Source organism: Polyodon spathula, chromosome 1 (assembly GCF_017654505.1).
Source record: "Polyodon spathula isolate WHYD16114869_AA chromosome 1, ASM1765450v1, whole genome shotgun sequence".
In the NCBI taxonomy this organism is placed as follows: domain Eukaryota; kingdom Metazoa; phylum Chordata; class Actinopteri; order Acipenseriformes; family Polyodontidae; genus Polyodon; species Polyodon spathula.
Genome location: NC_054534.1, coordinates 24,438,139 through 24,456,310, shown reverse-complemented (window position 1 = coordinate 24,456,310; position 18,172 = coordinate 24,438,139). Strand labels below are relative to the sequence as shown.

At 40.2% G+C, this 18,172-nt stretch overlaps 1 long non-coding RNA gene across 1 annotated transcript; it reads right to left on the bottom strand.

The window, feature by feature from the left end:
* Positions 1-1,798: 1,798 nt before the first annotated feature.
* LOC121315916 lies at positions 1,799-17,818 on the bottom strand. The gene is made up of 3 exons (XR_005950345.1): positions 17,486-17,818; positions 16,427-16,490; positions 1,799-2,115 (listed from the first exon to the last, which is right to left on the bottom strand). It is a non-coding gene; the product is annotated as an uncharacterized LOC121315916 (long non-coding RNA).
* Between the last annotated feature and the right edge of the window lie 354 nt (positions 17,819-18,172).

Genomic DNA, 18,172 nt, shown 5'->3' with positions numbered 1-18,172 from the left:
TGAACTGAAATATTTCTAAACTGGTAGGTGACTATGGCTGGTGTCACTTAAGTGTGGGGAGGGGAAAGGCACAGCCATCTTAAGCGGGTTTCTGTATTTTCAAAACAAAACATCCATCGATCCATCCATTATCATTGGCTGCTTAATCCTTTACAGGGTCGAGGTGAGCCAGGGCATAACCCGGCAGACACAGGGCGCAAGGCAGGACTACACCCTGGACAGGACGCTAGTCCATTGCAAGGCACCACACACAGGGCAATTTAGAGTGACCAATCAACCTGAACAGCATATCTTTGGACTGTGGGAGGAAACCGGAGTACCCAGAGAAAACCCACACAAACACGGGTTGAACATGCAGACCCCTAGGCTGGGATTGAACTTAGGACCCTGGCGCTAAACACCACGCAACCATGCCACCCAAAACAAAACAGAAAATGCTAAATTCACTATGTTGTCATTTCCAAAAAGCTTTCAAAATACCAAAAATGTAAATAAATCGATAATGTTTGTTTCATTAATATAACTTTAAAGACAACAAGCATGTAAAAATACTGTTGCTTCAAGCTGTTTTGTATGACCTTGTTTTAAGTGAGATCAGGGTTTTTAAAAACATTTTATTAATTATTTATTTCACTAACTTAGCACTGCATGGTATCTTATAATTGAAAATATGTTCATTTCTTAACAAAGCACCACATCTGGTGTGGTTGGACATCCACATTTTCATTTTGTACATGATCTTTCATTACATTAAAGCAGTGGTTCTCAATCCTGGTCCTGGGGGAACACTGTCCTGCTGGTTTTTGTTTCAACCAAGCGCTCAGTTACATAACTGAATGCTTAATTGAACTAATAATTAGCTTAATTTGACACTTTAAATAGTGTAGCTTTATAAAAAAGTTGGAGAATTTAAGTTCCTTCTACAATTTTATACGTAAATGGAAATCTCCGTCTGTTTTAAAATAATTAAAAAGCTCAGATTAGGCAAATTATTATTTCAATTAAGGGTTCAGTTATGTAACTTTGCACTTGGTTGGAACAAAAACCTGCAGGCAGTGGTCCCCCAGGACCAGGATTGAGAACCACTGCATTACAGACAAAAAAACCAGCGAGCAGTGCTTGGATTTAAACCATCTAATAATGACGTCTCAACTCTTAAGAGATTTTTAAAAAATGGGGGAACTTAGTTAACGTTGCAGTTTTATAGTTGCTCCCTCCCAGTAAATCATGGGCCAAGTCTTCCGTCTGACTTGTTTCTTATTTTTAAAATCTTTGTCTGTACTCAGTAAGAAAGCCAAACAGACAGGAAAGACTAGTCAACCCAGATCAAGGAACAACAACCAGGCAACAAAGCACAAACATCTTAAAACATGGAAATAAAATGTTAAAAATTTAAAATAAAATAAAAATCAGAGCTACCTTACCAAGGAGCATAGTGAAAGTCCAAAAATAGCACCATTCATCAGTGTCTCATTCCCATGGCAGCACCTCAATCACTTACCACAAGGAAACAATGCATTTCTACAACTACTTTTAAACATCAACATGTACATGGTTAACATATGGTGTTATACAGGCAAATTAATGAGAAAAACAAACAAACAAAAAAAAACAACCTACTAAACTAATGATCTTATTAATGTCTAAATGAAAACAGGGGACTCTCCACCTCAGTGAAACAGTTAAACTGTACGGGTGTTTGTGGTGTAGAAATGGAAGACATGCTGCTCCAGCATAAAAAGGCCTCTCGGCCCACCTGTAGTGTTTGTAAACATGGACTCACAATGTGGATATTGTAGCTCAAGTCTGTCTGAACGGTTTGGATTTGCTTTTTGTTTCATCTGACCACTGCAAAATAGACATCACAAAGGCTCAGAGTCCCAAATATGCCTAACTTACTATATTTAAAAAAAAAAAAAAAAAAAAAGGAACCCATATTTTTTACAAACTCATCTATACCCACAGACAAAATCAATACAAATGGAAGATACATGATTCAGGAATAATTCAGAGGTCATCATTTTTGTTTTCTGGTAGATGGTCTTCACCAGGAGACAGGAATGAAGCTTTTTGGTGCCCTTCTGTCCCTGCTTGGGAGGGGAGCTTGAATTCATCCTATCAAGAAAAAGCACAAAGGTGAAATAAGCAGATATGCTCCTGAACATGTTGTTATTGCTGTAAAGGTAAATAAAACAGAAAGATAGAAAGAACCATATAATATTAGAAAATACAAGTATACAGTAGGTTAGATTTTACTAAGCAAATATAGAATAACCCTTCAATCTGAACAAGTTGCTAACCATGTTAGCTGCAAGGTATTATCAGAATACTCTACCAGGTGTATCAACTTCAGTCAGGACGCTGATACATATATTGGTAAATCAGACATGTAAATCAGTTTACATACAGTATTGATGTAAAGTCAATGATGGTATTGTTTCTAAATCCTTCCTTTTTGTAATTTAACAGGTACATTTACTGAGCAAATACTTTTAATACATATACATCATTTTGAGTAGGAAGTTTAATATTGTATGCCACATACATAACACGTTACATATGTTTTAAGCAAAAATAGCAGCAAACAATTTTGCCCACGAGGACCATGGGGTTGCTTCAGATGTCACTTAAATTTGCTTTTTTGTTGTTTTCCTTGTTTGCCATCATCTGACCTTTCACCTTTGTTAGCTCCACTTGCTTCTATTCTACACCACAGAAAAGGTGGGTTAAATGTTTTTAAGCTCAACTGATTTTTCTGGAAAATACAACAACCAGGCAACTAGGGTAATTCCACTCAGAATCTCCAAGAATCCACTTTAAGTATGGTGCAGATATCCTTTAAATTAAACTATGATAACTGTGTTATTTAATTGTGTCACTTCACAAAATGACAACCACCATCTTTATCACAGTTGTTTGTTTGGTTTATTCGGCACTTTTAATAGCCACTATAAAAGGATAGGGGCACCATAAGTAAACTAAAGGTTTAAAATAAAAACACAATGAAATACATAGAAAAGTAACGTCTAAAAGTTGAACAGATCCACACCCATACCAACCCCCTAATAAAAAAAGCTAAATTGCAAAAAATCAACAGACTTTCAACTGTTCAAGCAGTTCACTTTTCAAACTTTTGATCATTCTATGACCAGGAAAGAAGAAATACATTACAAAGTGTACAGTAGTCCTTGTCTGAATTAACAAGATACTATTCAACATCAAGAAAACATGATATCTAAAGCTAACTATGATGGATGCCTGATTACAGCTTGTTTTGAGAGTCCAGTCAGGGCCTGGGTGATCATCCAAGTGCAATTATCCTGTGTAGTTTCCAGCTGCAAAAACATTATTATTCTGGAATTGTCCCCTTGCAATAAAAAGATAAAGTCTCCTGTGAATAGAGATATTAGTCTTACTCCTGCAGAGGAAATCCATGTGCAGTGTTGGACCGAGTCTGCTGGGGATTCTAGTACACAGCCTCTGTTTCACACTGGGAGTGACCTTTTCACAAATCAACCAGGCATGCTTTGTCCATAGACACAACTTAATTCTTTATTATTACAGGTCAATGAAAATATCTTTTTTAACATACTTCGTAATATAAACAGCAAATAACTTCTTATTGGCCTGTGTGGCAAAGTGCCCCGCTCCTGGGCTATTTATTTGTGTTATATGTTGCGTGTTATGTGTTAATATTGGTGTATAGTCATTGGTACATGAGATATAATATGGGTTACGAGCATGAGTGTTTAAAATGTATATTTGTATTTAGGCATGAGGATTGCACAGCCCTTCATGCGCAGGTAAAATGTAATAATATGTGAGCACGGGGCATTGCACTATTAATTCATGTGCAGTTGTACTACGACTCCAACTGAATGATTGATTAGCAATCCAGTCTTGGTACAGCTGCATACAAGCAGCATGTATTCACTGACTTATGGTTGTGTGTTCGTGAGTGGAGAACGGGTGAGACAGGAGGAGATATATTTAAATAACAATTGCTATTTCATGCTGGAAGCTCCAGCACGGTACTTGTTTTCTGTTCATCCACTTTGTCTGTCTATTTACTTTGGCCAACACGCAGTTTTGTTTGTTCAGTCTGTGTTTTCTGTTTTGTACAACCTTTTTATTTGAAATAAATTGGCACAAGCAAGCGCCTTCATATCATTTTATTCGTCGTCTCTATTACTTCCTTGTTCTGACGTCACCACTCCACTGTCCTTGTGACACATGGTGGGATAAACCACAGTCAGAACAGGGAAGGTCTGCATTTTTTTTTCGTTATCATTTTTTTGAAAAAGTGTTTCTGAAGAAAAAAATGTTTTTTTGAGGAAAAAGTGATTAGAACTTGAATAAAAAAAAGTGTGTATTAAAAAAATTAATAAATAATGGAGAATTGATTCTGCGGAGACCGTGGCGGTGAGCTGGAGGACCTCCTAGAAGGCCTGGAGGACCAAGGCTGGTGCCTTGCCTGCGGGGTGTATGGGCACACGGTGGCTGTCTGCCCCTTCCAGGGAGAGGAGGAGGAACCAGCCCAAGAGAGGTGGGGTTAAGGAGCAGGAAGAGAAGGGGGAGATGAAAGCTGCAACAGCAGGAGGAGGTCTAGGGATGAATGCTGGGAGGCCTCTGTAAAGAACCTCGCGGCACAGTTGTGCCCTGGCTGTGGGGAGTATGGGCACACGTTGGCCCTACGACCCATGCAGAATGAAGAGGAGGAACTAGCGCTCAGACGGGGGGACCGTGAGTATCCAACGCCCAGATGGGGGGACCGCGGAAATCCAAAGCTTAGGAGGCAACTGTTCCCATATCCACACGCCGCTCCCACCTCCGTCGCCAGGAGACTACACGCTGCTCTCACCTCCGTCACCAGGAGACTACACGCCGCTCCCACCTCCGTTGCCAGGAGACCATATGTCTCCACCACCTCCACCGGCAGGAGCAGAGCAGCAGGAGCTGCCTCTGCCTCCACCGCCAGGAGCAGAGCAGTAGGAGCTGCCTCTGAATCCACCACCTCCACCAGCTGGAGCACAGCGGAAGGAGCGGCCTCTGCCTCCGTCACCTCCACCACCAGGAACAGACCAGCAGGAGCTGCCTCTGCCTCCGCCACCTCCACCACCAGGAACAGACCAGCAGGAGCTGCCTCTGCCTCCGCCACCTCCACCAGCAGAGGGTGAATGTCTGCTGGGTCTCCGTTCACTAGCAGAGGCTGAATGCCTGCTGGGTCCCCATCCACCAGCAGAGGAGTAATGCCTGCTGGGTCCACTTCCACCAGCAGAGGGTGAATGCCTGCTGGCTCCCCATCCACCAGCAGAGGAGCAATGCCTGCTGGGTCCCCATCCACCAGCAGAGGAGCAATGCCTGCTGGGTCCCCATCCACCAGCAGAGGAGTAATGCCTGCTGGGTCCACTTCCACCAGCAGACAGTGAATGCCTGCTGGTATCACTTCCCCCACCGTCACCATTACGAGGAGAGGAGCAGGAGCTGCCTCCATCACCACCAGGGGGAGAGGAGCAGGAGCTGCTTCTCCCTTCAACAGAAGAAAGACCAGGACGTGATGCTGGCATTCCTCAGCAGCCACTGCATAGTCTGCTGAGGGGAGCACGGCGGAAAACAGCCTGGTCGCAGCTGCCACGAACAGGGCCATTGCCGCTGCAGCCACTGCCACAGTGGCCAACCATAGCACCACGACTCCGTCATTGCCCAAGGATGCCTGCCTGGCATCGCCTGTGGAGCCACCAGTGGCAGGGTATGAGGGAGAAGCGGCTCTCCCATGCAGCCTCTACAGCCACTTCCCTTCCCTTCCCGAGGGTCCGCTGCTGCCTTCGCCTGGGGTCGCCAGAACTGCTTCACCAGGGGTCGCCATCAGCTCTGCTTGGCCACAGGGGTCAATGTGGCCGGAGCCCCATCAGAGGGAACTGCCAGCTATGAAGAAGGGGGGAGAGGTCAGGAGACCACATCCCCCTGCAGCAATTTGGCTGCAGGAGTTCTTGTGGCTGGAGTCCCACAGAATGGAGCTGCCGGCTGAGAAGGGTAAAAGGTCAGGAGACCACCTTCCTGAGCAGCCCTTCCACTGCAGGAGTGGACCACCATGCTGCCACTACCTACAGGGGAGCTGACAGCATTTTCAGCCATGGGCCCAGTGAAGCCTCCCTTCCTGGCCCAAGACTTTGACCTGGACTGCTGGGTTTTTAAGGGGGGGAGGTGGCCGTTGAGGCCAGGTGTGCTTTGCACAAGTGTGGGCGGTTATATGTGGCAAAATGCCCCACACCTGGGCTATTTATTTGCGTTATACGCTGTGTGTTAATGTATAGATATAATATGGGTTACCAACATGAGTGTTTAAAATTTTTACTTGTATTTAGGCACAAGGATTGCATAGCACTTCACGTGCAGGTAAAATGTAATATGTGAGCACGGAGAATTGCACTTTATTAATTCACGTGCAGTTGTACCAAGACTCCAATTGAATGACTGATTAGCAATTGAGTATCGGTACAGCTGCATAAAAGCAGCATGTTTTCACTTACTCGGGGTTGTGTTTTCGTGAGTGGAGAACGGGTGAGAGAGAAGGAGATATATTTAAAGAACAATTGCTATTTGGTGCTGGAAGCTCCAGCACGGTACTTGTTTTCTGTTCATACACTTTGTCTGTCTATTGACTTTGGCCAACGCGCAGTTTTGTTTGTTCAGTCTGTTTTCTGTTTTTTACAACCTTCTTAATTGAAATAAACCGCCTTCATATCATTTCATCGTCATCTCTATTACTTCCTTGTTCTGACGTCACCACTCCACTGACCTTGTGACAGCCTGTAACAGGGTGTTCTTACAAACGTGGGTTGTCACTGCATAATACAGAATCACACACAGAGCAGTGGATGTTGATACACTGAACAGGCATACAGATTTATTAACACACGCGTGCTGTTGCTAGGGTACCAGCAATGGCAGGGGGAGATGTTATCGTCCTCAAAAGCCAGAGGAGTGGCTGCCTGTCTGTGACAGCCAGAGGAGGAGCATGGAGCAGCAGCAGTCCTGAGGGCCAAAGAAAGGAGGAGCTACTGTCTCGACAGCCTGAGGAGAAGCTGTTGTCCCTGACAGCGAGGAAGGAGAGAAGCCTGTAATCCAATCCGGCGCCTATGGGTCATCCCTCGGCCCGTGCTTCCAGACACACCACCATCGTGTCAGGACCTTCCATCACCCACTGACCCCCAAACAGAAGAGGAACAAGCTGGAAATATCAAATGGACCGGTGGTGCTGTTCTGAGGGGGAGGATATGCAACAGGGGGATTCGTTATGTGTGTGGGTCGTCACTGAATAATAATGAGGCAGAGAGAGGCATTGGATGTTGACAATGCGCACAAGCACATAGATTTAATTCAACACAGGCTGTCACTAGGGTATCTGCAATGATAGCCCTAGTGTCAGATTTAATACAGAAAACAAATGAAAACAAAGCTAAAAATAAAAGGTTGCCACACAAGGCGAGCGCTAGTCCCACTAAAAGAGACTTCCCACTCCAGGAACCTAATACACTATGAAACCCTCTCTATACACAATTTGGGATTAACCTCCCCTAAACTAACCTACTGCTGTTGCTCCCTAAAGTCCTGGCATCCTCCTGGTGACTCCGGCCTCTTTCTGACGGCCTCGGCTGGGCAATGCCTTCACAAGCACTGTCTTGCAGTTGGAGACGCTCTCCTCCTCGATATCAGTAGGCGCAAGCTTTCGCTCAACGTCCGTCTGTGTAAAAATGGCTGCGCAGTGGCCTCGAGCTGTGGGCAGAGACGCTTTTCGAGCTCTACACAGCCTCCCCGGGCACACCCTCCAGCCAATCCGGACCTCCCTATCAGCTCAGCTCCAGACGTGCCTAACTGCTCAATTGGTTGCCCAGCAGCGCATCTCCTGTTACACGTCCCAGCTGCACACATGCTCTCCCTGTCACAAGGCCTAAGAATTGTCCCACAAGTCCCTGTAGGACCGTAATCGTAGTCAAAGGGTTAAACATCTTTTTATTTCCACAAGCACCTCTAAATTCTAACAGGGTGATTTCAGGAGCACACTGCCATAGTATCCATGGCAATGCATATAAGACGAGGCCTTCTGGTTAGCTATGGTAACTCCTTTTGTATGGTGTAAGAGAAGAGAAGAACCGGGAACACATCAATTCTCAATAACATCAAGCTAAAACATCCCTATAATTCTATAAACTTGGAAGAAGACCAAAATGTTGTCTAAAGGACTCAAAAATAACTACATTAACCTGCATCGCTACTGAAGAAAAGGAAAAGCTAATAACTGATGAATGAGTTATGGAGTAGTGCCTTGGTGTGTTGAGACACCTGAGAGCACAGATGGACCTCATCAACAAGGGAACATTTAACAAAAAACTGAGGAAGACAACAACGCCCTAAAGCCATCCACCCAAAGAAATGTTAGTCTTGTTATTTGTTACTTTAAAAGTCAATATAATTTAGCTACAGGGTTCAGTTTGGAGGCATATATCTTGTTTGTTGAGATTCTATTAGGTAGGTGTAGTACAGTTGAATTAAAGTTTGATAGTAGGTAGATGTCTTTTCAGGGAGTCATTTGTAGCTATACACCATTTAACTACAAATATACTTCCAAAACATTTGGCTCAAAGTTGCACTTCCAAAGAAACCACTAAGGTTCAGATCCCACAATGAACAGATTTATAACATTATAGTAGATGGCCATCCTATTGACAAATGCTCCAGTAGTTTAAAAAACACTACACAACACTACTATAGTATTTTAAATATAATTATTGTTGTTTTTTTGTAAGTACAACTTCCAAAACTATACAATTACTGTATGGTATGAGCATATACTGGATTATTGATTGATACAGTGCAATTATTTATGTTGGCTTATAACTGTGTCCCCTCGTAGACCTTATAATCTTATCTGTGTCAACACAAACCAATGATATCCATGTAAACGCCATTTACCTCAGGGGAACTTCCATCATTGCTAATGGTTTCAGTCTCAGGCTGAAATTTGTATCTGTAATAGGTTCTTCTGTGGTACAACAATACAATATAAGCATGACATTGGGTAGAAGAACTCAGAGTCAGTTCTAGGAACCGGGTTACCCAATTCCTGGAAAGGATTAATTATACAGGTTTTGCCCCTAAAGCACTACAAACTAATGTGCTTGTGATTGTGGCTGTAGGTCGAAATAATCAAGTTCGAAGGTATGTTTACGGAGTGACTTGAGACCAGTTGTATGCTAATGCAACACAATGCACACATTTTGTGTCTTATCCTTTACTTTATAAGCTGCTTCGTTGAGAGCACGCGAGCGAAATACACAAAAACGCCCCAGTAAACAATACATTTTAGACACTCAGAAACTATATATGATGGAGAGTTTAGACTTTTGTTTTTTTTAACTTGGAGATATTATCTATGTATGCATTTTCTTCCTGCTTCTGTAGCTGAGTTTTTAAGGTCTCAAATTTTGGGTTTGCAATGCGATCTATAAACTTTCCGTAATTATGTAACCTTCGCACGGACCACACCTAGACGGAGCCGACAGACCACAGATTGAGAACCACTGGCCTATTAAAAAGGGCTGTGAACAGAGCATATGTCTAACATCTAGAAATTCTTAATCAGATTTAAAGCTTGAAATAGTCTGGGCTATGGAGTAAGAATAAGGTGCACCCACTAGCTATTTAAGCAATTGTAGAAAACAAAATAATTCCATAAATACCCATTTGCATTTTCATAAGCTGCATGGATCTTAAATGTGGGCACTACAGTCATCAGTTCCCTTGCCTTTACTTTCTTGCATATTTCACCCCGTTAGTATCTTCTGTGTCAAAGCATGTTACTGGCTGAACGCATGTCAGTCAGCAGGAGAAGCAGCTTATTGGTTATTGACAGGAAAGAAGCCAGTGAAGGGGTGGGGACAATTTCATCCTCGAGGTGAAACACAGGAAGTGCAAAACAGCCTGAAAGCTTGGCTTGCAAATACAGATTTCTTTAACCTAGTGTTGTGCAGTACCATATGAAAATGTGTGTTTGCTGAGGGATCAGTTACAACTGCAGTGTGTTTAAGACTTGTTTTTTTCTGTTCAGTTTAATATATAACATCTGTTGTCAATAAGACTGTCCAGATAGAAGCAGTGTACAGGTGGGTACTGTAGAATGGATCAGATTCAAAAGAAAACATGATTAAAAAAAAACAAAAAAACATTTGGCAATTAACCCTGTTATTTTAGCTGACTAACCTGGCAAGCTACTTGGAAAATACTTGCTACAACTATTTGGATTACCTTCCTAAAAAAACCAACCGCCAGTTAATAAGAAAAAGATGTTTTGTATTAATTTCATTTCTTAAAGAAGAAATGTACTTTAACCCCTTAAAGGGCACAATGAATTGAGCATTTGTTGTTCAAACTGTTTCTTAAAATACATTCACATTATTATTAGTTTATTTAGCAGATGTTTATCCAAGGCAACTTAGAGACTAGGGTGTGTGAACTATGCATGAACTGCATACAACAATGTCTCACCCAAAGGACAGAGGACAAGGAGGGTAAGTGACTTGCTCAGGGTCACACAATGAGTCAGTAAGTGAGCCAGGATTTGAACCGGGGACCTTCTGGTTCCAAGCCCTTTTCTTTAGCCACTGGACCATTTCAGAGTGACTCAAGCATCATGAGGAAATTGACAATTTGGATGACCAGATCCAACCTGTCAGTAGATCTTTAACTGCACCTCATTGGAAAAATAAGAAAGTTAGCATAATTTTTTGTGTGTGACACATATGTACCTTGTACCATAAAGGATTAATGGAAGTAATGGGGAAACAGTGGTACTGAATGTCCATGTATATGTTTTGTAACAGAGTATTTAAATACAGTATTTGTTTTAACTTGCATACCAAGCTAAAACACTGCTATATATATTTGGCATTAGGACAGTATATCATGAATCACATGGGGAGTGTACTGTTATCCCCTCCTTAAAACAGTACTTTTGCAAGTTGTGTAATCATCTGCAATTACAATTTAACAAGACACTGCTTTGATAGGATTTATAGGGTAACTTTCTTAAAATATCCAGCCTTATTATTGGCACAGAAATGACCTGAATCATGATTTTGTGTGATCATCTGTTGCTTTGTTAAATAGCTTGTAAATTATAGAAGCAGTATTTTTTTCTCTCGAAAGCTAAACAAGCCATTGAAATAATTGTTTACAGACCCAACGATCAAAAGGATTTTTTTTTTTTTTGTTTAATTTTGTAAGAACTATTGTAATCTAATAAACTGCTGCATATGGTAATTAAAGTGAACAATTTGTAAAATATGTTACATAATGCTGAAGAAACACCTTTGAAAAAAATAAAAAGTACCAGTCTGCACATAGAATAAAGTATGCTAACAATTATACTTTAGCCACGAAGGTACCGCTGCAAGGTATTTGTCAGCGATTCTGTGAGTAGTGTTAGGAGTTAACGTCAGGGCAATCTGCCATGGACCCAGTTGCAGGAGCTCCAGAACAGCACGCAGTGAACACAATGACCATGTGCGTGTTTAACAAGTACTGTTAGAAGAGGCAAATAACTTTGCTAATAAATAAATTACTTGTTGGGCTGTGGACTTGTACTATCACGTGCTAAAATGATAAACAAAGCAGCATATTTGACACCCTGGGATCCTTCAAGAAGCTGCTTGATGAGATTCTGGGATCAATAAGCTACTAACAACCAACCGAGCAAGATAGGCCAAATGGCCTCCTCGTTTGTAAACTTTATGTTGTTCTTATTTAAAACAGGAAACACTTTGTAAAGGCAGAACTGTCACATGTAAAGCCACTTTTACTCATTTGTTCTGGAACACGGTTCACAGTTGTCTCAATAGTAAGCTTTTACTTGCCTACTTACTATTTATCACAAAAGCAGAGGCTCAGGCACGTGTATGAGGGCCTTTTAACAGTATTAACACAAACTGCCATGGCTGTTTCAGTGTACTTGTTTTTAAAGTAGCTTTTTAATGAGGCCCAAAGAACCAATTCAAATTAGTTCTACATAGAAGTAATAATCTGGGAACATAGTTATTAACCACCGCAATCATTAACACACAGTTTTACGTATACATTAAGTTCGGGCCAGTGCTGAGTAACATGGCTCATTAGCATTGAAGCCAAATAAGATTAGCCAGTTGTAGCAGCTACACTAGTGTACAAAATTTATCATATAAAAAGTAAAAGAATGTTGCACTGTTCATGCTTGTGCCAAGTGATAAGAATTAGGGTCTTATGTAACCCTCAATGTGCAACCTTTGCCAACTACTTTCTTAGACTCAGATTAGATGCTTTCCTTGATAAAGCACCCATGTGAATTGCTCTTTGGGATATTATTGCACTGAAATGCATATGCCCACTACAGTAGACCAGCCACCTGCCAAGAGCCAGTCTGTTTCACCTTTTAGGACAGAAGACTGAACTGGATCCAAGAACAGATTGTGTGAAGGTCATTTTTAATAAGACTACCATTCCGAGCCTTTGAAAAAGAGCAGTCCAAAAAAACAGCACCACTAAATGCATCTTAATTCAGCTGTATGAAACCAGACTGGCAGAAGAGCTCATAGAATGACCAGTTAAGGCTAATGTTGAAGTTCACAGCAGGGACTGAAAAAAAAAAAAAAGAGCCCCTTATTTTGGTAGGCTGGGCTTCAACTGACCTTGACTGCTACTTTCTCACTGATACCATGTACATAAACACTACTCTGTTTTTCGTTTTGATCCCAACATAGACATATTTATTTCCAACAGGGTATTGTCCTGAATAAACAAACCGACTTAAGCTGCATCCACACTGGACAGAGTGATGCGAGCGAAGTCGCCGAATGTCAATCCACACCAGACGTGACTTGGAAACGATCCAAAAGACTGGCAATAAATACATGACCGCGAATGTGCATTCCTATTGGACATACTAGAGATGGCCTGTCCCATTACAAAACAGGTCTTGTTTTGATAAAAGGCTACCACCCTGACTGTCAGCAACTCTGTTGTAAAATAAGGTTGGACTTGTAAATTTTATAGATCAGAGTTATTGAACATCCCTATATATATTTATATCTTTATAATATTTATACAGTATTTTTTCGTGGTACCAGAAGTAGTACTAGTCCGATTTGAAGCCTGTTAAAACTGATTTTTTCAACAAAATTATTTTATTGTTATACATTTATATATACAACTCACTGCAATTTCAATTTTGTTTCTTTACAAATTCCTTCTTTTATCCTTTGTTTATTAACTAAGTATTTTAAAGTGCAAAATCATTACCATTATGTTGTTGTTAAGTACTATATAATCACCATTTTCATCATTATTATTATTATTATTATTATTATTATTATTATTATTATGCAGCTTTAATCTTTAAGCACTGGATTGAGGAAATCTTTCTGCTATCAACTGATAAATATTACAATTTATTCTGATTGTTCAGTCACCTAGAAATGGTCACAATGGAGCATCCTTTCCTTAAAGGATTAACGTTAGTGCACTCCTCAAAACAAACAGACGAAGAGTGTGAGCTCTGCGCAGACCGATTTCCTACCAGACGTCAGGCAACAACCTCTTCACCCATGTGTGTACACCTGCCTCCTCTTGGACCATGACTGCTCCAAAGCCTTTTGGGGAACTCATCTTGCCGAGTATCAGTTCTTTAAACACAGCATTACGTTTCGCTCCATAGAGCGCTCTCCTTTGGGCTCAGCCTTCTAGGTTCTCTGCTGTTGCTTCTCTGGTGTCTGGAGTTGACAGTGTCTTGCCGTCCTCTCTTGTAGCCTCAGTCTTGTGTCTGCCTCTGTTCCAAACTCCTTTGCTAGCCCTGTGACAGCTCTGCCATTACAGCTCACCTACTCCTTTCATTTTCTCTTTAGCAGATGCATGCTTTTTTTTCTTTTGAAGGTTCAAGGGGATAAAAGTGTCTTAGTGGACTACTAATGTCAAGGAATGACTCTCTGCAACCCAGGTCTCTTGCTGCCAAGACTGCTCTTTCGTTTGAATTACAGTGTGCGACGATGTGCGACGATGTGCTACATTAGTTGTGGTGTATTGTATCATTCTAAGGAAGCCATATTCAGACTGCATTCTGTTTTGTATATAATCAGAATGGAACAAGACCTATCCTCAAAGTTTGCCTTCTCCCCTTGAAAAAATATAACAATATAAAAGTAAATTTGTTTTCTTTAAATTTACTCAAAGCCTCTCAATTTATCAGCCTCTTAATGTCCTCTTTTATTACATTCAATCTGCTACTTAATTTTGCAGTCCAGTAGAAACACAGCTGAAGTCTCTTGACTCATAAGCATTGCAGAGCCAGCTGGATCAGTCTATCTTGCAGGCGTGGTCACGGGTGTTTCGAAGAGTTCCATGCAGTTCCATGCCAAATTTCAATGGCACCATAGACGAGAAACCAATCAATCTTGGAAAGCTACTGGGACTTCAGAATCTTGAAACCTGTCCATCTTAAAATATCCCCAGACACAGAAACATGTGTGCAGTTTATAGAAGGAATGATGTACACCCAATTGTGCATCTCAAAGCTATTATAACTTGGAAGGTTTCTGTGAAGTAAGCCTCGTGCAGCTCATAACACCTTTCACCAGTTAATTATCTTTCAGTAATGACTGCTGTGTCAGACATTAATGCTTAAAGGCCTGCAGGTCAGAAGCTCAATGCACGTATGACTTTAAAAGTAAATCATTCATGAGTCACTGAGATACGTTTCACAACAAATAATCCTAACTTTCGGTTTTGACAAAAGTTAAACACAAACACCTGCCCAGCTTCCAAGTGTCTGGCAGAATCGGTTTAATTTGCAAGGCTGCTGCTTTACAGACACACAGACCCTATAGTTCCACAACACATTTGAATAGGCGCCACAGAAAACATCAGGCCAAGGTAGGCTTTACAGATTCAAGTTTAACCGCTTTTGAATTGCTAGCCTACAGGTTGATGCGATAGAACATGTATTGAGCTGTACGGCACTGCTATTTAATAACTTGGCTATACAAAAACAGATTTTACAAAAAATTGATCAAATAAAATAGCGACACAAACAGATTTAAGCTTTTTGATTGATTCCTTATTTTTTTTATTTTCTAGCATGTCTTAATTGGGTAGCAAATTAAACAGATAAAACCGAAACAAACTACCACTAAAATATACTTTGTCTACCTACTTCTGTGTAGTGTACTGTAATAAGAAGTTTCTTTATGTTTTTACATTTTATGATGAAGTATTTAATCTGAAACACATACATCTTAGGTCTATTACCAAACGCATGCCTGAACTGTGCTTTATCCACCCGCCAGCTCACTTACGTACCCAAAGTCATGGTGTGCCAATTCTTTTGGGATGAGACCAAGAAACTAACAAGAGCTGATGGTTCACATAAGGTGACCTCTGCAAAAATGCATTCCTTATTCACATACAGACCCATAATCCAGATATCTGTGTCATATGGTAATCCAAGTGATTTCTTTCTTATATATATATATATATATATATATATATATATATATATATATATATATATATATATATATATATATATATATATATATATATATATATATATATATACTATAAATAAACAAACAAACAAATAAATAAATACTAGTTTTACCAAAATACTTTCCTGTTAAACAATTTTCATGAATACTTAGTCATCCCATTTTTGGCAAACATCACTGCAAAAACAAAGACAAACCAAAACTATCCAAATACTGTATGGGGTTGACAGTAGCTAGTGAAGATAGAAACTCTATACCTGCTCTGGCTTCACTTACCTAAGTATCTGCTGACAGAGAATAAATGGTCTTTTATGCCCAACTAAATCAGGAATCTGCATTAGCTGAACCTCCAATTAAAAAGGCACACACATTAATAGAACTATTTATAAAGTTTGTCAGGTGTTCTCCAGTATTAACTTCCTAGCATACTTCACAGTTTGTTTCCTATACAGTTTTAAATTGGGGACATGACGGTATAATGACAGATGACACCATTTGGCCAGTGTTTGAGAAAAATAAGGCTTTAATTGAACACCAAGTAAATCAAAACAAAAACAGCCAGCTAGGTACAATACAAAAATGAAGGCAAGGGTGCCCAAACTGAGAGAATCCCAAGTAATCATATTCATATTGTAAAAGTGAAAGTCTAAAAGCCATGATTTCTCTTCTCCCCCCCTCCCCCGCCAAATGTAAAACTTGCAGGACATCTGACTGATCTGTTTAAGCATAAATGTTTTTACATTCCAAAGAACATAAAATATACATAATGTATACACATGCCAAAACCTTTTGTTTTTCCAGGATTTGTGTTTGTTCAGGGACCAAAAGTTGATTTTTTTTTTTTTTTAAGCGCTTACCATTATTTTTTTTTTCTGCATGGGTGTTGGAACTGCAGTCCCTCCAGCCACCAAAAGCAGCACACTACAAGACAAATGAAGGCACAAAATATTATCAGACACGTATTAAAAACCACAACGAATGATATAATTAAAAACTTGAGCCATGTTAACACTTATCAGTTAATCGCCGTCATAATTTCCAGTCCGTGAATTCAGAATAAAGCTAAAAAGGTAACAAAAAATAAATGCTTCGGTACTGAAAGTATGTATGACTTCATTCGTCTCGTCTAAATTTAGGACAAAGGAATCCCTTGAACCACGGTTCCTGTCTATGATGTTCTAAATTTAGGACAACGGAATCCCTTGAACCACGGTTCCTGTCTATGATGTTTTAAACTTAGCACGTTCTAATACTTGTAAAATTGATTTTTATTTGTCACTGTCATTAAAAAGTGCATATAATAAAATATATTTTGCAGCAACAATTTTTTTAAGCGTTATGTCGATGCACTAGACTGATATTCCTAAAAACTGAACCCGATTTTAGGACACACTTTGTATACGGATCCTTTTTTTTAATCGACGAATGCAAACAAATATATGCAAAGTAAATCAACGGGCAAAGGAACTAACGTGCTGTGCGAAACGCTTTTTAAAAACTATTCTTTATATAGAACACGAAACAAAGTAATATGTAAACTTAAATAATAAGTAATATGTAAACATAAAAAGCCTGTAATTATATATATATATATATATATATATATATATATATATATATATATATATATATATATATATATTACAGTGCAAAAATAATAATAATAATAGTGCACGTATTTTAAGCCTGGTACATTTTGAATTCAGATTCCAAAAAGCTGCAGCCAAGCGTGCATACACCAAAGTCCTTCTACTCCAAACTACTCCACAAATAAAAAAAAAACCTATACGTCTATACTGCAAATCGTTTCCAGACTGGAGCAGAGCACCCACACATTAAAGTGACCAAAAAAAAAAAAAAAAAAACAAACAACAAAAAAAAAAACAACTGGTGTTGAATTTTAATGTTATACTTACACTTGCAGACAAAAAGCCTCTGATCCCTTCCACTTGCTTGCTTCTCTACACGTGCAATACAATATGACTGGTGTAAAAAGGGACAAATAGAAGTCATTTAAAAAATCACTGCACTCCTAAAAAAAGGAGCCCAGCCTTGGAATGCGCATTCCTCTCCAAGGCTGGGACTCTAATAGACTGTGTGCTGTATATTCTTTACAATGAGCTAATTCTGATGCGTGATGGCTTTAAACCAAAGTCTTCTGCGGCAGAGCCAGACTGCAAATTCTGTAATAGTCAGCAACTCAAGGTCCCTCCAATGTCTGGCGGAGCCGCCAGCCTGCACCAATGAAAACACAGGCACGCACATCAACCTTGCTTGCTAACACAGCTCTGCCCACTTTATAATTCGATTGGACAGTTCTTTACTTTACCAGTCCACTAAAAAACGGGAATGGGAGCTGCTTCACCGTTGATTGGTCAAATCTCCTGCCAGTCAATCGTTGTTTGCCCTGGTTATCCAGCCATAGACATGAACTCGAGCCAAGGTGGTGCAGAATTCTGAGCGATTGTCAATACTTCGTCAGAGCAGTCACATTCTGTACTCGCTGTGTAGGCGACAATACATGTATATCAGCTTCGAGTTTCATTCATTTGACGCACTTACACACTAGCACACGCAAAATACACCAGAAACAACCCCCTCTT